Here is a 21,444-nt window from a genome sequence, read left to right as displayed (position 1 = left end):
GTAATTTCTAACCTAATTACATGGCAATGATTATTCAGAATTTGTGGAAACTAGCTTTATGGCCTTGGACTCAATTAATTTTTGTAAATCTTCCATGACCATGTAAACTGTCTTTTAGAATAAACCTGTTAATTGCTTTTCTCATGGTATCCAAATGTGTACTTTTTTTTTTCCAGTTGATCAATTACTGAAAGTGTGTGTGTTCCATCTAAGCTTGTGGATTTTTTTTTCCATTTCCTTGTAATGCTGTAGATTTTTACTTTTTATATTTTGAAGCCATTTTGTTCGTTGCATGCTGTCTTGGTTTCCAGGCTGCTTTGGCAAATACCATACCATGCGTTGGCTTCATCAGCAGAACTTGCTGGCTCCTGGTTTCAGAGGCTAGCAGCCTGGCTGCCTCCTGGGGGCGGTAGTGCTCTGACCGGCCGTCCCTGGGTTCCGTGGCTCCCCCATCACACAGTGAGGTCCTCCCCTTTTCCAGGTGCCCTTGCAGTTTTCTGGTTCCTCCCTGTGGTTTCCTCTCCAGTAACAAGATTCCCCCAGTAAAAGGATTAAGGCCCCGCTGATTCAGCTGGGCACACCTTACCTAAACAGAACTTCTTCAAAAAGCCCTGTGGCCCAGGACTCACACCCATAGGAATGGGATAAAAATTAAGGACTTCTTTTTTTAAACTGGGGTATAGAATTCAACTACCACATATGTCCACTTTTATTTCCCAAGGATATGTTCATTAGTGACTATTTACTGAGAAATACTTTAGCCTTAAAATCTATTTTTTCTGCTGTTTTATTTTGTAAACCAGCTTAATTTTCATTAGTATTTGCCTGACATAGTTGTGCTTTATGATTTAGCTGGATTTTATGTTTACTAACTTGTATTATTTCTGATCTGATTTTTCTTTCCAGTGTTTTTTTTTCCCTGCCTTTTTCCAGTTCCATCAATTCACCTATTTTTCATTCACTGGTGTAGAAGTGATACCATCTACGGCCAGGCTTTTGCAATTACTATTACTATCCTTGATAGTTTAACACATGTGCTTGAATTAAATTCTAAACTTAATCAGTGTTTCTACTCTTCTCTGGAATCTCACTGTTCTCCTTTTCCCCCAGTTTCTTTGTTGGCCACCACTCATTTTTCAGATGCCAGCTCACATGTCACTTTTTCAAGGAAGCCTCTCTGAATCCCCAGACTAAACCAGAACCCCCTATACTTGTCCTTTCCAGCACAGTGCCGGCAATCACACTTTTGGGGGATCACCCACTGACTACGATTCCCACTAAGCCTGTGATTCCTACCAGGGCAGGGGCGGCTTCTATGTTGCTCTCCATTGTATTCCTAATGCACAGCAGAGCTGGACCAGCATGTCAACAAACCCAGTTGAGGGACGACGGCATGGAGGAAGGGTGGACGGGAAGGAGGGCTGCATGAGGCAGGGATGCCAGATCTGGAGGCGCCTCGTGCCCTCCAAAGATCGGGAAAGGCACTATCCCATTAAAATCAGGACAGAAGCACTGGTGGATGCAACAAAATAGGAAGTGCTTTCTTCTCATGGTAAAGAATCAGGGCAAGGTAAACAGCTCCCAGCTGAGATGGGGGCTCCCCACAGTCCGCAGGGCTTTCTGCTCCTTTGTTCAGCATGACCAGCTTACAGTGCAAGCTGGTGGCTGGAATTCATCCAAGATGATCAAGTTGCAGGCGTGAATCAGGAGCTGGAAGCGGAAGGTCAAGAAAGGTCATTCACAATTGTCTGCCCCCTTTCAGGAAGATTTTCTGGGACTCCCACCCAATTTATATTTTCATGGCCATAGCTTAGCTCTACAGTCACACGTAGACATGAGAAAAACAACTAAGCCAGGCAGACTGCAATTCAAGTAAATTGAGGTCTGTGATTTTAAGGATGGGGGGGGGAGCTGTTTCCTAAATGCTCATTGAAGAGTGACAGGATGGTCTGGGGGTGGCAAGGAGACCTGCAGGAGGCTTGGGATTGTGGCCAGAGAAGCTGACATTCCAAATTAGGTGATAACAGTGGGAATGGGAAGAGAGGTCTGGAATGAGGCTCCACAGAGAAGCCATGTGGTCCTTGACAACTCGTTTTCCTACACATTTGCTTTCAGGAGACACTTTGCTTATTGGTTTAATTTCACTTGAAGGATATTCTTTTAATTGACCTCAAGCTCATTACAAGTTAATTTCCCTGGTAAATGATGAGGTAAAGCAAGGCAGAATAATCTGTGCTTCTAAAACCATACAGGATGAATAGTGTTTTGGAAAATGTATCTCCAAAGGTACTTATTTTCCCCAAAAGCTATGTTTCCAAAGATGGAGAAATAGAGAGGACATTAATACGTACCAAACCTATCACATTAAAGAGTATGGCCAGCTTTTGCTTATGGACACTCAAATGGTATACAAGGGTCCATATTAGAAAATAAGTCAGTAAACCGTAGGATGCTTTATCTCTGTGCCACAAACCATCTGCGTTTCCCCTAGGTATTCTAAAACTCTTTTAAACATAGCATTCCCCACCCCCCCATACTATATTCATGTAAAGACAATTTGTACTGTTTTGGGCATATTAATTTTGTTTTAAGGATATTATGGTTGCTAGAATACAACACCTAGAAATTTAACTGTAAAGACAAGGCAAAATACTTTGTGATTTCTACAAGACTTTGGTCTTCTGTATACACAGCTAAAATACAATACGTCTTTTATTTATAGGCCAACTGAACGTTGGATGAATAGTCCTCTAAAATTAAAAATGACCCACTCCCCCGCATCGCTGAAAGTGATCGCTTCCTGTGGAACAGAAGCTCCGCTTGTTGTATCGCTGAGTTACTGTTGTGGCTCCCAGTGGGTGGCCTTCAACCAGGCTGCTTCCCTGCCCGTGGACACAGGTGGGAGGACGTGGTCCTCACCTGGGGGACGAGCTCGAGCGCACTCAGAGGTGCACAGGAGCTCCTCCTCTGGGCAGGCGAGGGCCAGGTCTTCGTGTCCAACGCCACGGGAGGACGCAGTGGTGACGACCAGCCTCATGTGTGACAAGGACGCGTAAGAGAGGGCTGTGGGTGGTCCTGGGTCAAAACATGACGGGGTCCCCAGTGCCCATGCCGGCAGGGGTTTGGGAGGGCCAGTGTCCATTAGGATAGGATCGGAGACCTGCGCTTTGTGCAATGCCCATTAGGCTCCTTTCCGTATTTGCGAGACCTATTTCCTTTCCATGTCTGAGCTGCTCTTTTTGAGTCCAAATGGACTGCTCAATGCTGCCAAGGGACTGGTGCCACTCTAAAGAGGGTCTGTGTCTAACTCTAAAGGCACTTGCATAGGGGCTGATGTTCCCTGAACTCTCACCACTTGGACATTCTTCATCTGTGGAAATTTGGCGAACTGCACAATCTCACCTGCTGTCATAATTGTGGCCTTTCAATTACGTTAATTGCATGAACAAAAAGCAGTGCGGGCCAATCGTAGCGTAGCAAGACAGGTAACTGTGCAGCTTTGGCCACTGCTCTGGGTTGAACTGTGTGTCCCCCAAAAAGACATGCTGGAGCCCTAACCCGTGGTCCCGTGAAAATGGCCTTTTAGAGGTAGGGTCTTGGAAGATATAATTTGTTAAAATGAGGTCAAGGAGGATGGAGGATGGGCCCTAATCCAGTACGACTGGCATCCTTATAAGAAGAGGAAATTTTGGGCACACGGGAGACAGAATTCGGTCAATGAGACAGAAGACGGAGCAGGTCTTGGTGGCAGGCTGCCACAAGCCAAGGCAAGCCGGCACTGGCCCCGCCAGGAGCCAGGGGAGAAGAGTCTCTTCCCCACAGCCCTGAGGCGCGTGTGGCCCTGCTGACACCTGTTTTGAACTTACCTGTCAGAACTAGGGGACAGTGCATTTCTGTTGCTTGAAGCCACCTAGTGTGTGGTACAGTTACTTTGCTACAATAGTCCTTGGAAACGAAGACAGCTATGTTTAAAAGAATAAATTGATGGGGTTGATAAGACCATCCCACCATCTATTTTTCAGTTCTAAAAGGCCATGGAAATCAAAGGAAAACATGGGTCAAAAAAGAACCCCCATGGACCATCATTACAGTGTGCTCCCTGGCTCAGCTGTAGGAAAACTCAGTTAAAAGATTTAAATGCCAAGAGGCCATGGTTTCTAGCCCGAGGTTTTCCATAAGTAACTGCAGTCCTATCATGTCTTAAAACATCACAGAGGTCCAGATGTCCCTTGATCTCCAGGAGCAGCTTGAGCTCTTCTAAAAGGTGCTGTCCTCTGCGATGGCACTTTAGAGGTGTGGCTGAAATGAAAGCACAAGGAAGTAAAGAAGGGACAAAATTGGTTAATTAGTTCAGTTATGAAGAGACACTTTGTATTCCCCTGAAGAAATTATGGTGAATCAGGAAATGGATGGCTTTTTCAAGTCACATGAATCAGTGCCCCAGAATTCATCATTTTCACCAAGGGCTTAGCTGGTTTTCCCATTCTTTATGTGCAGTTCTGGGAGAGCTATAATTTTATTTTTAAAAGAAGAGAAAATTCTTGGTTTAAAAATCATTATGTTTGGTTATACAATGTAAAGAGAAGCTGCTTCATGAAAGCAGCTCTTGAGAGAGGAACCGCTTCCAAGGAAAAAAAATTCCTTAGAAAAAGAAATCACCTGTGGATACTTAAAAATAATTTTATTGGTAGAAAGCATCCTGTGCTTGCTTAATCTCCAGATTAAGGAAGCATTTCCCTGAAAAGCTAAGGAACTTTCCCCGGGGCCCCAAGACAAAAATCATGATGTCAAGTCCTTTAAACCAAGGACACACTCTGTAAAATTATAACTTAGTTACTTCCCTTGCTGATCAGTAATATGTTTGTAATTCATTATCACTACATGTCTTTTGAGGACGCTTCAGTGTAGCCTGTAAGCAGCCAAATTGAACTGCCCACCTCCTTCCTCTCCCATAAAGTTACATAATGTATCAAGTTAAATACTATCAGCTGTCCTGAATTATGGTGTAGAATTTTCTGCCCACTGCTTTGCTCTGTATGTCAAGATTTTTTTTTAAAGTGCCTTAAACTGCCATGTTGAGAGGCAAGGACAAAGACGACCTAAATCGATTGGGTCCCACTTTCTGCCTCGCTGTAGCAGCTTCAGGCGCCACAGGCCGGCCCTCCCCTGCACGGGCTGCTCCCCGCCCCCTCCAGGAGCAGCCAGGCAAGCCCTGGGCCGGAGTCCCCCTCCCTGGGAGAGCGCCGAGGTCTCGGTGCCACGTCGGCACCGGAATGTTAGGGACGGGGCCGCCACTACCCAACTGGACCGCGCGGAGCCGCGCAAGTGTTAAGCTCTTCATTCAAGCGGTCCGGGCGGGAGCCCAGAGGCTGCCAGGCGCCCAGCTGGCCGGCCTAGCGTGGGACTTCCTCCTGCTTTCCTCAAGGAGACCCCGTGGGGCCTTGAGGGCCCAGGGCAGGCCCAGGGCAGCCCCATCACCAGCGCCAAAGTCTGGGCACTGGGGGCTGGACAGGGCTTCGCTGGAAACTTTCAGAATCGCCTTCATTTAATTTTTCTAATAGAAGGACTGGCTATCAATTTGTATTACTCCCTTCCTTCTCTGTGCGTGGCTACCGCGCCAATGAGGAAACACTTGAGCCAGGGACCGGCGGTGTTATATAGGGGCTTAAAGGGCACGCTAGGGGCATTCTAGAATATTCACTGTCAGAGTATCCCACCGCCTAGGCGCATTTGCTGGCATGTGGGTTTTAGGGACGTCCTTATGTCGGGGCGCTAAGAGGGGACAGTGTTATGCCTTCTGCGAGGGTGCAAGGGGGCAGTTGTGCAGTGAGCGGGGAAAGGGGCCTGCGAGACTGCTCCCCACCCGGGAAGGCTTACGCGCGGCCCTACTCCGCCCCAAAGCGGAGTTTTAGGCTCACTCTATACTCCTGCAATTCTGTTTTATGCCCCTTTCAGGGCTCTCAATCGAGGTCAAGCATCTGCTTGGAAGGCAAGGAGTTGCAACAAAGTAGCAGATCCTAGGAGGCGTTTGGGAGGGGATTTTCTTGGCCTCTCCATTAGAAACCTTTCCACCTGAGTTCAGGCTCCACCACGGCAAGATCCTGCCAAAGGGCTAGCCCCAGTGCCAGCTGCCCCAGAGGGGCCGAGCTGACGTGGCCCCGGCGGGTCCCCTGTCCTAAGGCTCGGCCGGCCCTCTGCAGGGCCCCGCCTGCTTCGTTCACTTCCCTCTTTCAACTCGCTGCAGCCCACCCCAGCGGCCCCGGGGGCTCAGCCCGCGCGGCTGCTCCCGGCCCCGGGACCCGCCGTCTTCTGGAAGGCGGTTCCAGCTCGGCGCCCGCACTGTCCCACGGGAAGACCCTTGCCACCAAGTCCAAGTCCCGGAAGAGCCCTGCCCACCCCCGCCACGGCCCGCCTGGGTCGCGGGACCCGCGCGTACCTGGAGCCGGAGGGGCCGAGCGGGAGCGCCACGTCGCGGGGTCCGGCCCGCGCTGCCTCGGGCCCTTTATACCGCGCCCCGTCCCCTCCTCCGGGTCCCCACCAAAGTAGCCACGTCTGGGCGGGGCGGGGAACTGGGGAGCCGTAGAAAGTCCCTCCGAGGCGGGGGTACCGGAAAAGTCCAGGCTCGGGCGAACTCACCTTAGGGAGGCAGATGGGGTCCCCTGGGGGGCAGAGGGGCGCCCTGCGCGCGGAGGGGGGTCCCGGGCCGGGGAAGGGGCGGGGCCGGGGCCCCGGGGGCGGTCGGGCGCGGGGTGGGGCGCTCGGGTTTCACCCGCCCCGGGAGGGGCGGAGGCGTGGCGGCGGGGGCGGGGCCGGGGGCGGGGCGAGGTGGCCCCGCGCTCCCCGCCCGCGCACCCCGCTCGGCTCCACTCGCCGGGAAGGCGGCGCCGGCGGCGGCTGCTCTTGCTGCTCCCGCTCGCGCGTGCTGCCCTCCCGCCGCCGGTGGGCTCCGCAGCCCCCTCCCGGCCGCGGCCCCTACCCGGCGGCGGCCCCGGCCCTCCGCCTCCCCTGCGCGGGGGAGGCCCGGCCCGTGCGGCCCTGCGCGGGGCGCTCCCCCTCTCCCGCCCGTGACTCCCCCGCGGGACTGGCTCGGGTCCCCAACTTTGCCACCTCGCCCGTCACCCTCGCTGGGCGCGCGCACCTGCCCGCCTTCCCCCCCAGGCCAGGCCGCGCGCCCCCGGGGCCCGTGCGCCCGGCAGCGGAGCGGGCGCCCCCAGCCCGGAGCGCCGGGAGCGGGGGGCGACTCCGGGACGGCGGCAGCGGGTGGCAGCGGCAGCTGCTGTCTCGATTCCCGTCGCCGGGCACCGGAGAGGACCCTCGGAGCCGCTCCGGGGCCCTAGGCGCTGGATGCCCGGCACGAGGAGCGCGCCCCGCACCTGGTGAGCATCCCGCGCCGGACCCCGCGTGGCGATGGCCACTGACCGCGCCGCGCTGCTGGCCGGGACCCGGGGGCGGCAAGGGGCGGCGGGCGGGTCGCGTTAATCTCGGGCAGGGGCGCTTTGCAGGCACCTGGTCGGGGCGGCAGGCCGAGGGTGGCGCTCGTGGGCTTAGGGCCACCCTCCGGGCGGGGGCGCCCACAATTTTGCTAGTGCACGGCCTGGAAGTTTGGGTGCCCGCCTTTGCGAGATCCGAGCGCGCAGAGGTAAAGAGCGGGAGTGTCCCGGGTGGGCGAGACACGGGACCCTGCCCGGCGCCTCCCGGGGGTACGCCGTGGGGGTCCAGGATCTCGCAGGGAGCGGAGCCGTGTCTGCGGGGCTTCGCTGCCCCGCGCCGGGGGGGGGGGGGGCAGGTTTTCCTGCGGGGGCTTCGGGGGCTTTCCATGAGAACAGGAAGGGCGGGGGGACTTGGGCTCAACTCCGCGCAACACTTAGGTCCACGAGGGAAACTGAGGCCGGGGCCCGGGGTCCAGGGGGAACGGCCGGCTAGGTGGGCTGCAGCCCGGCCAGCGCCCCTCGGCGCGGGCACGGCTCCGCCGATTTCTCATCCCCTGGCTCTGGGATCCGACCCACAGGACGGGTCCTCCCGGGATGTGCGCGAAGCCGGTCGCCAAGGAGGGGTGCCCCGGACCGCTCCCGGTGGCGCCCCGGGCCGGGCCCGGATTCCCGCGGCTTTGGCGGGAAGCGCGTTCACCGCCTCGCCGGGTCCGCGCTTTGTACCTGCGTGCGACCGCCCGGAGTTGGGATGGAACTTTCCTGCGCCGGCGGCGTCCCGGGGATCGCCGGCAGGGGGCGCCGAGAGCGAGCGCGCGCGAAGGGAGCGGGGAAGCTGCGGGCAGTTTCTGACCTGGGTGAGTGGGTGGGGGGCCCCGGCAGCAGACCGCGGGGCCAGGCCGCCCTCGCCGCGCTCTCCTCTGGGTGCTGGTGCTGGCGGTGTGTGTGAGGGGTGACTGGGAAGTGGGCAGCTCAGCAGCTGCCCCGGAGAGCCATCAGCCTTGCTGGTAGAAGGAGGGGCTGCAGTGGCAGTTGGCAGACCCCACTCCTCTAAGGATAGAGATTTCTTCCGGAGACAGATGTGTGCACACGGGCCCTTCCTGTCTGCGCATCTGCCTGCCTTCTTGTGACTCTGCATTTGCTTAGCAACAAAGCGAAATTCAGCCAAGGTAATCCCCGGCATAGCATTCTGCTCCTTGGGGGCACACTGGCTAAAAACCCGAACTTTTAACTGTTTGTTGCATCTTATTTCTAAGGAAAAAGGAAGCCGCAGTTGGGTTTTATTCCCAAGAGCAAGGTCCTAACGGCCTGAGTTTGGAAACAGCAGATAGGCTATTAAGGATCGAGTTGGTCTTTCAAATGGAGACTCAGAAAGACACAGGCAGGCTTCATCCAGGAGGCTTAGAACACCTCATCTGGATTGTAAATTAATTGCTAAGGATGCAAGCTTCATTATTTGAGAGAGTAACATTTGCCATGCGTTATTTGGAGTGACCAGTTCACAGTTTCAGTGAAAGCAGATAATTAAATTCATGCATTTTTTTTTTCACTCAGAGGGAACATGGATTCCCCCTCCCTTCCCAAATATTTCTGGTTCTGTGTTTGTTTTAAGTGCAAATACGGTCTTCAATTCACTTGTCTGATTCCCCAACTTGAAAGAGATTTTCTTCTCTTTCCTTGAGGTTCTTGTAAAAACTTTTGTCCTGAAGTAGCAACTCATCCAGCCTTGCTCCCACCCACACCAAGTAATTGCAAACTCACAGAAGAGCTGGTATCTACCTTAAATGCTTTTAAGCTATAGGTACTTTTCTTAACCAGGAGTAGATGGATGATAGTCATCTTATGCCTAATGGTGGCACTTGCTCAGTGGTTGTTTTAATGACAGACAGCTGCAAGCGAGCTCCTGCAAACAAAGGCTTTGGTCTCCTGGGTGGTAAAGCGGGTCTCTATCCAAAAGAAATTTTGAAATGTTCAGAATTGGGTAAAAACGAACCTGTGTACTTCACTGTTCCTTTAAAGTTACTTCTTTCACCATGTCTGGAAGGAATGAAACATAGAAACTCCCAGTGCATGGGCTGGTACAACTTGTTGACCATGAGACCAAAATGCTCATTCCTTCAAACTTGTGCATAGAGCCCCCTCTGTAGGTGTGCAGTATGAAATCTTGCTCCAGGGCAACACGAAGTGTGCATTTAGCCTCTTGCTGGGGTATTGGTTAAACAATTGGAGGGGATATGTTAAAATCACAAGTTTTTTAAAACCCAGTTGTATGCTTAGTTGCTCAAAATTCACAGATGCCAACTCCTGATATCAGAGAGAGCTGCTTATCTGACCCATTAGGTAGTTTTTTATTAACTTGGTAATTATTTGGAAGGATTTTGGATGTCCAAGTTTTTTTCATAAAGGCATTAAAAACTGAGACCTGGCTTAGAGTTAACTAAGATTAGAACCTAATCACAAAGAAGAGGTTTGAATTCCAAGTTATACAAGGTGGAAGATAGAACCAGTTGCTTGGTTTGTAATATATCACAGTCAAGGACTACATTTTTGTAGTAGTATATGACCAAGTATTTAAGAAAGTCATTTCCCTAGCTTTAAATCCTCTGTCACACTCGGTTTTAAAATTATACCATATTTGTAATCGAAAATACTTACTATTGTTACCCAGACAAATTGCTTTGTGTATTGTGTGTAATTATAACACTGAGGTGACAAGTTTTATGTTTAGTGTTAAATAATTTTTAAATTGAGAATCGTGATGTCTAACAAATTGAGTTACACCAAAGTGTGAAATGTGGAGCCTTGTGCATTTCTGCCCACTTCCCTCTATTCACAGTTTTGTCTAGAGCAAGTTAAATCTCTTAATAAATCCCAAGAAAAGTAGATCTAAGTGCTTTAAGTTGTTTATGCTGTCTTTGTGTACTATGTAGATAACTCTGACATTTTCACATTTGTTCCCAGCTAAAATGTTGATGCAGAATTCTTGTTGAAAATGACTGCTTTTTTTTTTTTTAAAAAAAATCACTGTGCCGGCTTCTCTGCAGAAGAGATCTGCTGTAGATAGGGGGCAATCTGCCTTCTCTAATCCCAGCCCAAATTGGTATCATCACAGAGATTAATTCAATGGGTAAGGAGCAGCTATTGGTATATTTGGCAAATATCTCGCTTATTTCTTTGATGAATTTGTCAGGTACTGGTTATCCAGAGAAAAAGAAAACAAGTTTAAAGTAATATACAAGAGGAACTTATGTCGTTGAGAGAAAAAGAAAACAAGTTCAAAGTAAACTAGAATACACATAAACTTTTCACTTTCTGTGAGTTTACCCAAAACTTGATCCAGAATCTAAGCGAAACAAAGCAAACGAATACTTGATCCAAGAGAAGGTAGTATATAATCAGCAATTTATTTTTACTTACAGATATTGACTCATTTAATCTTTACCATCTGAAAGGTTCTGGAACTAAGGAAACCTGGCACTGAATTTCAAGGAGTATTTTGAAGCCAGGCAACTTCAAAGACAGGACACCTGGGGCATGACATTTAAAATAGGATTAATCAAACAGTGGTTTCAAGACGACTCAGACATTTCCCAAAGGAATGACTGTGTTCATCTTTCTTTTTTTTCTTCTTTTTGTCCAGGTGTAAAGGTTGTTTGAAAGGAGCTAAGATGAACACACTTTATCTTTTCTAAGTTTTAAAATGTATTGGCATAGTACTATTGCATGGGGAAAAGAAAATCATTGTTTTTACCCTTTTTTCCCCTCAGATGTAGTAGTTTGTTTCCTGATTAATATTGAAAAGCTATATTCTTACAAGTGAATGTATTTTTTAGAGAGCGAATTTCTTTTATTTCAGGAAGGCTATGAGCTCACAAATCTTTTAACTTCCCATCTTTTATTCATTATTTGTCGATATATTTCTGTGGAATTGGCTAAACGAGAGTTCTTGTAGAATGATGAAGAAGCGCACACCGGAACAATTTTATTTTATGCTGCATTTTTATGTACATTTGAGAGTAAATCACATTACTGCAATAGGTAATTCAATTACAGATATGTATGATAAATAACCAGGAGAATGATGCTATCAGTAGCCAACTCTACTGGAGAAAAAATACTGTATTTGCTGGGATGTGAAATTAAATAAGTTATAGGCAGGTGACCATCAGGATTGAGCAAGGACAAATTATTCACAGGAAATAGAGTCTCTTACATTCAGTTTATAGTCACCCACCCTTTGGCAACGATATAAGATATGCCCGTGAAAAAGACAGGCAGAGTCAAAAAGAACAAACAATGGAACAAAACATTACTAAGCAGCTATCTGTGATTTGTCTGCACATTCGTAAACTGGCTAGCATTCTGCCAAAACTTATGTTCTTTTGAATCATGGAAGAGATGTGTTCCCCACAAACTGACTCCAAATAAAATTCGACACAAAGAAGTTCCCTGTCTCTTAAAAACCAGAGATACCCTACCCCTTGGTGAGAGCGTCCACTGCCGCCCCCCGTGCTGTTCTCAGCCGGTTACAGGGATACAGTGGGCTGGGCCTGGAGCTGCCCAGGCATGGCTGGCTGTGGAAGGGGGACACATTCCAGAGCAAGAGAGGATGGGGGCATTTATGGACGGGCATCCCATACCCAAATGGATTTTAGAATCACAGCTGGCTTCCGCGATGCCTTTTATGGGCCTGAGATTTAGATCGGCTATAAAGCTTTACTGATTGTAAAGCTGAGAACATTGTTTGTAACTGGGGGCATAAAGCAAAATCATTGTTCTGGATGCTAGGCTCCTCTCCTCCCGCAGATACTGTAATTAAGCCATTGTTCATGCTGGTTGACATCAAGTATAAATTAAAGAAGGATTTGCTTCCAAGATACCTGTCATTTAAATTCCCGTGTGCGCTCTAGCTGTTGACTTTCCTTCAGAAGGAAAAGGGAGAGTTGTGTGAAGCTGGGTATAATGATCGCCCCAAAGCTAGGCTCAGTGGCGATGCTTGCCAAATTGACTTGGGCACAGCAGTTGGGAGGGCCTCACCTGGCATTAAGCACGCCCTGGCCTGGGAGGCATCCTGCGGGGTCTGCCCAGGCCTTTGGCATGGAGCGGTGTCAGCCGTGGTGGCCGGATTCATTGCCAGAGAATGCCGTGGTTGGAAATGGGAGGTCTGGGCAGGAGCAGTTGACAGGGGTGTACTGTCCCTGTTTGACTGCTGGGAGGGTGCGGCCTCCTGGGAAGGAGGTGGCCACGGGCCGGTGGGGAATCGAATCCCTCGCCTGCATTGGGCCATGGCTCATGACAGAACAGTTCTCTAGAAGGTGAGGCGGATGGAAGGGAGACAGGAAGCCAGGTGGGACTTCTGGACCAGAGTGGAGAGGGCCTTTGGTTGCCAAGGTAGAGCCGCAGGGAGGTACTACAGAGCGCATTGCTAGAACCAGCTCATGATGTGGAGAGCAGACTGAAGGAATAAGACGAAGGGTCGCGAACGGGGACACAACGATAGGATCAAGCGAAGGTGACTGACTGCCTGCTGAGTATGGATTGAAAGCGCGTCACCTTTCTGCTACTTAGGCTCAGTATTGGTCCTCGGGCTAGGACCTGCAGGTGGGGACGGACTTGCTTCCGTTGTGGGGGGAAGGTTGGAAGGAAGGGTGTGCACTGGAGGCAGGAAAGTAATGGGGGAGCGGTATCAAGGCTCTTAAAAGTGTTCAAGCTTTCCTGACCTGGCTTTACCCCTCTGACCCACTCCTCCCTCCAGACTCCAGCCCACCTGGCCTCCTTTCCAGCCTCAGGGCCTTTGCACATCCTTTTCTTTCCTTTGGGGATTCTTTCCCTCCAATTAGCCTTGGAGGCTTGCTGCTTCCCATCTTTGTTGCTTTGAGGTCTTTGCTCAAGTGTCCCCTTTAGAGAAAGCCTTCTCCAAATAGCACTGTCTAAAATAGTGTTTCCCTCCTTCTGGTGCTTTCTCTCTCCTAGCCTGTTTTTTCCTCCCCCGACCCATGGCATTTTACACCACCTCAATGGTTGTATTTATTTTTTGAAAGTCTTGTCATTAGAGAGTCTAGGTTAAGGGAGACGGATCTGTTTTGTTCACTGCTTGTCTTCACTGCCTAGAACAGTGCCTGGTACGCAGGTGACTCTCAATCCTTATTTGAGGGGTGAATGAAATCAATGAATGTTTTATGTGGCTGAAACACAATCTCCTAGTAAAAGGGCTAGGGCTCAGATGAAGCTTTGGGGGGGCTAACCACGGAAACTAAACACTGTTCATGTTCTTTATTGGGGGGAAAATGTTTCAAGGACTCCCAACTGATTTCTTCACACATTCTTGAACTACAAATGCCTTCGAAAGCCACGGGCCAACTATGTATTTCATATATCGTAATATAGGGCTATTCACACAATATGTAGATACTTGTGAAATGAATCGATGGCCTCGCTTGACTTGGAAATTAGCATAAGAATACTTTTTATGTGTTAAAACATAAAAACCCTGAAATTTAGAGTTGCTTTTGCTTATTTAAAACAGCATACTCTTGCCCAAGGAAAAAAAAATCCAGTAAATATATTGTGTCCTCCCGGCACATTTTCCAACATTATAGAGATTTTAGAAGTTCTGGAATATTTTAGAAATGTGGCAGGTTTTCTTATTTTCTCTGTCATCAGGATAATAAGACTTGTTGCTTAGTGGCTATGTAGATTTAATAAACTGAAACAGGTGAATGGACAGATGTGGTATATCCATAGAATGGACCACTTTCTACTCAGCAGTAACAGGAAGCCATTGACGGATGCTGGAGCATGTGTGCATCCCAGCAACACGGTGCTAAGTGAAAGCAGCCAGTCACAGAAGACCACGTGTCATGATTCCGTGGGCAAACCTGTAAAGACAGAAAGCAGGTTAGTGGTCTGTTGGGGCCGGGAGTGGGGAGTTGGGGAGGAGGGATAGTTTGGGGATGGTGCAAATGTTCTCAAACTAGATTCTGGAGATGGTTGCACAAATCCACAAATTTACTAAGACGCATACACTTGTAACTAGGGTAAATATCATGGTATGTACTTTATATTTTGCTCAAGCGGTTAAAAAACAAAACAACAAAAAACAAAAGCCTGGAACATAATCTCCAAAGTTAAGAGTAAGAGAGGGAAGCAGATTTGGCTCAACAGAGCATCCGCCTACCACAAGGGAGGTCCAGGGTTCAAACCCAGGGCCTCCTGACCCGTGTGGAGCTGGCCCATGTGCAGTGCTGATGTGCGGCAAGGAGTGCCCTGCCACGCAGGGGTGTCCCCCGCGTAGGGGAGCCCCACGCGCAAGGAGTGCGCCCCATAAGGAGAGCCGCCCAGCGCGAAAGAAAGTGCAGCCTGCCCAGGAATGGCGCCACACGCACGGAGAGCTGACACAACAAGATGACGCAACAAAAAAGAGAGATTTCTGGTGCGGCTGAAAAGAATACAAGCAGACACCGAAGAACGCACAGTGAGTGAACACAGAGAGCAGACAATTGGGGGTGGGGGGGTGGGGAAGGGAAGAGAAATAAATAAAAATTAAAAAATAAAAAAGTAAGGGAAACTGCCAGTGGCTAATCACACATCCTGCTGTCTTTCCTGGAAATCGTTGTCTGCATTTCTATTATTTTTACAAAGCCTTGTGCGAGGCGGTCGACTGCTGCCCAGAACACCGGTTCTTTGATCCTGAGGCACCTTCGTCCTGTAAAATATACCAGAACTGCCACCTTACGATGAAAACAAGGAAACTCGGGTTGCTTCTGGAGGAACCCAGATTTGCCCAACATGAGCAGTTAATCCAGTCACCCAGCCTAGGTGCTGCGTAGTTGCCATACCCGTGTTCCCCATACCCTCAGCGACGTGTGAGGATATGTGTCTTTCCTGCCAGTTTTCCTGTTAGGTAGGCATAGCTTAGGGGAGACTCTCTGGAAACACAGAGCCGCATGGTGTCATTCGAGCTGTGGGGCCCGCATCTCCCACCTGGCGGTCTGCTCACCACCCCACACCGCGCTCCTTGATGGAGGAGAAGCCTGGCCTCCGTGCCCTCGCCCGCGCTGCTTGCGTAGCAGGGCCTTTGCTTCTGCTGTGAGGCAGGCGGCTTCTGACAGCCAGGCCCAGTGGCAGAAGGCAGAGTTGTGAAGGCACAGCGATGGGGTACCTTAAAGCAAGGGTGCTGTTCCCTCCTTCGAAAGAGGGGCGTCAGGATTGCTTCTGGCTCTTTCTCTTCTGCGTCGGCACGCTTTGCGTGTAAGCGGGTACCCATGCAACTTGCCTGTAATTTCTTCGCCCTCTGCTCGTTGTCTGTTGGAAGTATCTTCAGTTCTCTGCTTGTTTATTGCGACTCCCATCTGTTTAATACTTCAAGAATCCTCTCCGCCTCCTGCCTGGGGCTTCCTCAGCTCTCCTACGGCACTTGATCTCCCCACACCAGTTGGGTTCCACCTGGCGCATTTCCGTGGGAGTGTTGATTCTGGCATAGTCAGTCGGGGCTCCACGGCACGGCTTTTGGGATCTGGCCGAGACCTGCCGGCCTTCGGTACTCGTACGTGGCTCTCCCTTTGCAAAGTATTTTCATCTGGCTCTCTGATGGCTCAGATACACGTTTTAATAATGTCTGATTTCTTCAGCCCTCATGATTAGATGCCAAACTTGAGCTGGACAGAGGTTTAAATCCTCATACACTTGTTGACTGGCCCCTTACCAAAGCAATTTCTGACTAGCTCATTCTGAATTTGTCTCCTTCCATGCTTGCACCCTAACCTAGAAGCAAATTATGAGTAACATTTATAAAATGACCATGTTTTTTCTATTACCAGTCTTAAAGGATTACTTACCCAGGGTGAGTGGTTAGGAGTTGTTTGTGAGGTTGCCTTAAAATTTCATACTGCTTATTCGATGGCAAAGGGGTGGGTGACATTTATTTTTAAGGTCACTTTTGATGGTTTCAGTTGGTCAATAAAATACTGCTTAGGTACTTCCTGTGGTTTGGTTTGGTTTTCTTTCACGTCCAATGAGCTAGTGTTTTCCAGATTTCAAGGATAACTAGTTAGGCATTCTGTTAAACAGATTGACTGTGTCCTTGAATAGAGAAATTTCCATGTTACTAGACAGGTATATAGTTTTGAAACAAAAAGAATAAGAAAACTACCCAATTTTTTCTTGTTTTAAAATCCCCTTTAGAGTTATCGTTGATTTTTAATGGTTCAGAGAGCTTACGTTTATCATCATTAAAGGACCATATCTTGCTATGCACAGAATTACATGAAGGCAGTGTTCTAAGGGGAGGGGAAGGCATGAGACCATTCCTTTGGATGATTTTTACTTTTTCCCCACCATTTCCTTTTCTGAAAAGCATCCAAATGTTAACATCAAATATTGATTTTGGAGACTCTTAAGATGTATAAGATCTTAACTGCACTCTGGCAGGTGGAACACACGGAAGGACCTTGAGTGTTTGCTTCACAGACTGGGAGGGCAAATAGGTGCAATCTTTTGAATCTGCCAGCCTGCTTTACTTCCAGTTCTTGCTCTGAAGTTTCCAATTGGAGGTGGCTTTGAAGGAAAACTCCTCCAAAGTTTGAGCTAGAAGTTAAAGGAAGACATTCATGTTTAGTATTTCTGGGCTGTAAGTGTAGAAGAAAGAACACAATTCATAGAGCAGGGATACGGGCCCAGAAGTTGAGTCCTTGCCTAGGGCAGGGTGACCAGATGTCTGAATTGAAAAGGAGCCTTCTAGTTTGACGTTTCTTGGCCTGATATGCTGCTCCCAAAGTATCTTCCAACAAACAGCTTTTCTTTTGAAAGAGGGACTCTCCTGTCTTCCTCCTTATCATTACGTTCCTCTGGCTCATCTCATTGCTATTCCAGCAGTCTTCTCATTGCTGTGTTCCTCCTTCACCGGGAAGTTTTGAGCCGAGCCCAGCTGGTATATGTCTTCTGACCGACGCTTTAGTTTCCAGTGAGACCCAGCTTACTAATTGCTCGGGTTACTGCCCTTCCTGGCTTTCCATGCTCCTTTCCTCCACCAAGAAAAGGGGGATTTTGCCAGGTGTTGCCCCCTGTGCCTGATACGTCTCCCGGGCCCTGCTCCCAGGCCCTGCTCCCAGGCCCTGCTCCCGGGCCCTGCTCCCGGGCCCTGCTCCCAGGCCCTGCTGCCTGGGCATGTGGTTTCGGAGCTGTGATGGTTTGATGGGAGCTGGGTTCCACGTGTTCTAAGGGCCAGATCCTGGTTCCTGGGTGGCCTCTTGTTGACTCCTATAGACCTGACCTCCTGGAAGTCGGTTTGGAGAACGAGAGGCGTGTGATGGCTGTCCAGTGACACCCTGACATCTGCCGCGCTTTTGACAGTGCTCTCAGGCTGGGAAGAGGTGGCTCTGCTTATTGTGCAGCTCTGTTTTCCCTTCAGTCCTCAGACCTACGTCCCGATGGAAAAGATCTGAAGCCCGAGAGCTACATTTTCCACAGCCTTCCCTCCTCACTCCTTTTATTTTGTTATTTTTATTATTTTTTAAAAGATTTATTTATTTATTTCTCTCCCCTTCCTGCCTCCCCCCCTCAGTTGTCTGCTCTCTGTGTCCATTTGCTGTGTGTGTTCTTCTGTGTCCGCTTGTATTCTTGTCAGTGGCACCTGGAATCTGTGTCTCATTTTGTTGCGTCATCTTGCTGTGTCCGTTCTCCATGTGTGCAGCACCACCCTGGGCAGGCGGCACTTTTTTCTCACGGGGTGACACTCCTTGCAGGGTGCACTCCTTGCACATGGGGCCCCTCTACGCAGGGGACACCCCTGCGTGGCACGGCACTCCTTGTGCGTAGCAGCACTGAGCATGGGCCAGCTCACCACATGGGTCAGGAGGTCCTGGGTTTGAACCGCAGACCTCCCATGTGGTAGGTGGACACCCTATCCATTGGGCCAAATCTGCTTCTCCTCACCCCTTTTAAATCCTTCCCACTGCCTTATCCCCTGGCCATCCTTAGGGGGTCCTGGACAGGCAGGGCACCTGGAGTCTGGTGGCTCAGTGGAAAGGGTTACTCACTCTACCTGCCCACCCCGTTTATTTAAAATGCGTTCTTGGAGCCAGCATTCCGCTGAAGCTTTCTGTGCCTAGAGGTGCCACCCTGACTGTCAGCTGTGCAGCGGTCACCAGGGGCTTCATTTAGAATACGCAAATTGAAGCAGTACATGATGGCTGTGACAACTTTCCAAGCAGACTCTCAAGTCGGGGCTGGAGCCAAATTTACTTTTGGTCTGCCAGCAGTGATGGAATTCTTAGGTCCCATAACGGACTTGTGAATAGAAATCATTCAGGAAACAGCCGGCTGGCAAGGAAGAATCACAAAGATTCAGTCAGGCTTAAGCCTGAAAATGTTCCTGAACTTTGTACTGTTTCTCCAGGCCCATCTGCCTGATGGCCTTCTCGGCACGATTTGCCTTGGTCCAAAACAAAGTCCTTTGAGGGTTCCCAGGCTGAGGTTGGCGGGACAGCCCTGGAGGATAATGCTGCAGAAGGGCTACCCATCTGCCCCTGCAGCTTGCACATCCCCGACCTCCAAATGTCTGTGCTTGCATTGAGGTCGTTTTTTCTAGGGCATCACGGCCCACCTGTCAACTCCTTTACTTGAGTTCTTGAACCTGTAAATCACCCTTAGGACAACTGAGGGTGGCCGGTGGCCTTTACAGAGATCGGACACCCTGTCAATACAATACCAGGAAGAGGATTTGGGGAAGGGTGTCAGTCGGTGAGTTCATTATCGATTGAGGTAGGCTCAGGAAGACCAGTGCTTGGCCCCGGAGTCATGGCGAGAGGCCACATGGCCTTGACTTGGAGAAAACTTGGGAGAACGCTCTACGTTTTTGATTCTCCCAACATCCATGCAGTTTGCAAGGGATCCTCTTGTATAATGGAAACTGCAGCAGAGTAGCACTCTCAACTCACACCCTGTGAGGGGGTCTCTGCTTTCTTTGTTTTGGTTGGTGGAGGGCAGCGGGCGAGGCTTCTAGGTGGCTTTGGGGGATGGGCAGGCCCGGCGGCAAAGGCTTCCTTTTGTCTCTGGCACCCTGAATTACTTGCTCATCTTTCAGAAAATCTGGTTTTCTTTCTTCGTGGGGCCACTTGCTTTGCTGTTTTCTCTCAGGAGGGGAAAAGAACCACGGCGACCTCTCAGCAAGGTGCAGATCCGGTTCATAAATCTTCCAGATGCCACCCCCTGTACCCCTGAGATCCTTTCCTCTTCAAGAGTGCCCCCCAGGGGGGGAGGGCAGGTTGGGGAGGAACAGCCAGCAGAGGAAGCTGGGAAGGGTGGGCAGCCCCTAGAGAGAGGGCTACCCCAGACTCCGGCGGGGTGGGGCAGGCAATGCAGACCCACAGGCGGTCCTTTTGGTCCTCGGAGCTGGTGGCCTGTGGGACAGCCACCAGACGTGATGCACCGGTGTGTGGGAGCCCAGCCCTGGGGACCGGAACTCGGGCCGCCCTTCCCCGGGAGTGGGCTCTGGCGAGGCCCATGGGAGGCGGCCCCGTCGTCCAGAGCCCCTCCAGCAGGTGAACCTGAGAGCAGTTTTGGACCTGCTGCCAGTGCTTTCCAGTGCGCTCTCAGTTCTGTCGTTTTTAGATGATAAGCGAATTTTCCCTGAAGAACTGGCTTTTGGGTGCAAACTCCCTGCTATGGGGTGGGGGAGACGGTGATGAGCGGGAAGAGTAAGGCGTCGTGACTGTGACCATGAAGGGAACTTGGACAAGGGGCCTTTAGGGAATGGCGCACAGGGAGGTTGGACCCTGGGCACGCTGGGGGGCCTTTGTGGGTTCTTGGTTAATTGCACTTTTGAGCAAACCCAGGGTTGGCTGCTTGGTTTAGTGAAACCTGTAGAAGTAAACTTGGGAAAACTGAGAGCACTGAAGGGAAGGCTGCTCTCCTGATAGCTTCGAGCTTGGCTCCTGTGTACCTTGGATTCGTTTCAGGTCAGGATTTCTGTGCTCCTTAAAGGTAGCTGCTGTGATTGACTCTGCTCTCTGCCGATTAGCCATGTTGCCTTGTCATTGCAGGATGACTCCAGTGGGTGAGAGTTTATATCTGATGTTTAAAAAGCCCACAGTGAAGAGGCCATCAGTACTGGCTAATTCCATCTTTTGAGTCCTTTTGTGTGGGAAGGAAAATATTTTGTAGATGAATTTACATTGGTGAGTTTGGCATCTGCTGCTAAGTATTGGTATTTACAAAGGGTTGTAAATAGAGGCATATATGAAACTTCAAAAATAGATGGGTTTGCAGTGCTTTGCTTTTCTGAACAATTGGGGGTTCATTTGCTGTTTCCGTACTCCACGTTCACTTCCAAATGCTTAATTGGGTCTTCTAAATCAAATGGTCCACATTCCAATGGCGTGCAAATAATAACTTGTTTTATATTGATCTAAAGTACATAATATGGGTTGTTTATACTTAAAAGGAGACATTAAGTTACTAATATATATTAATCTTTTTTTATGACTTAACTGTTAGTTCGAAAGTGACAAATTGGTTTTAAAAATCTTATGGACAGTCAAAAAAATTCTTTATCACCAAAATCTTACTGAAATGTTTTCTTGGGGAACTGATAGTGCAGAAGGATTATATTTTATAGATAAGATATTCTACTACTTTCTGCATTCCAGAAGAACAAGCCAATTTTGTTACTGGAACCACAGCTCAGTAAGTTGAAATGTTTGGAGGGACAGCTGGGCTATTTTTAACGAGTTCAAATGTATCCTGTGGTGGATGATTTTCCAACGATCCCAAATTAGTAACGGTATCTTGTACAATTGGCATGCGCCACATCCTTGAGTTGTCAACCTACACCTAACAATAAGATTGACTGCTTTGGTCAAATGAAAAATCATTCTTTGGAAAAAACAAAAGGAAAACCCTAATTGTGAGCCAAGAGGACAGAAGCTTTAGAATTGGATGTGGGACAAGGTGGGTGCTGAATAAAATTGGGAGCAATTTCAGGCTCTGAGATGACAAAAGAGAGTCTGTAGTGACAGAG

The 21,444-nt window shown here is 49.6% G+C and overlaps 1 protein-coding gene, 1 long non-coding RNA gene and 1 other non-coding gene across 3 annotated transcripts in view; 1 reads left to right on the top strand and 2 right to left on the bottom strand.

Annotated features, from left to right (window-relative positions):
* Positions 1–1,516: 1,516 nt before the first annotated feature.
* LOC101444766 (uncharacterized) lies at positions 1,517–6,735 on the bottom strand. The gene is made up of 3 exons (XR_189129.4): positions 6,437–6,735; positions 3,867–4,299; positions 1,517–1,710 (listed from the first exon to the last, which is right to left on the bottom strand). It is a non-coding gene; the product is annotated as an uncharacterized lncRNA (long non-coding RNA).
* LOC111761454 (small nucleolar RNA SNORD123) lies at positions 4,393–4,461 on the bottom strand. The gene has a single exon (XR_002794817.1). It is a non-coding gene; the product is annotated as a small nucleolar RNA SNORD123 (small nucleolar RNA).
* Positions 6,736–7,176: 441 nt separating the features above from the next.
* Positions 7,177–21,444, top strand: part of SEMA5A (semaphorin 5A) — a 539,903-nt gene continuing 525,635 nt past the window's right edge. Inside the window, exon 1 of the mRNA XM_058306809.2 lies at positions 7,177–7,376. The gene's annotated coding sequence lies outside the window, so the exon portion shown is untranslated. The remainder of the gene's footprint in view (positions 7,377–21,444) is intronic.

Source organism: Dasypus novemcinctus, chromosome 2 (genome assembly GCF_030445035.2).
Source record: "Dasypus novemcinctus isolate mDasNov1 chromosome 2, mDasNov1.1.hap2, whole genome shotgun sequence".
In the NCBI taxonomy this organism is placed as follows: domain Eukaryota; kingdom Metazoa; phylum Chordata; class Mammalia; order Cingulata; family Dasypodidae; genus Dasypus; species Dasypus novemcinctus.
The sequence above is the reverse complement of the archived record's forward strand: the minus strand, read 5'-3'. Positions and strand labels throughout refer to the sequence as shown.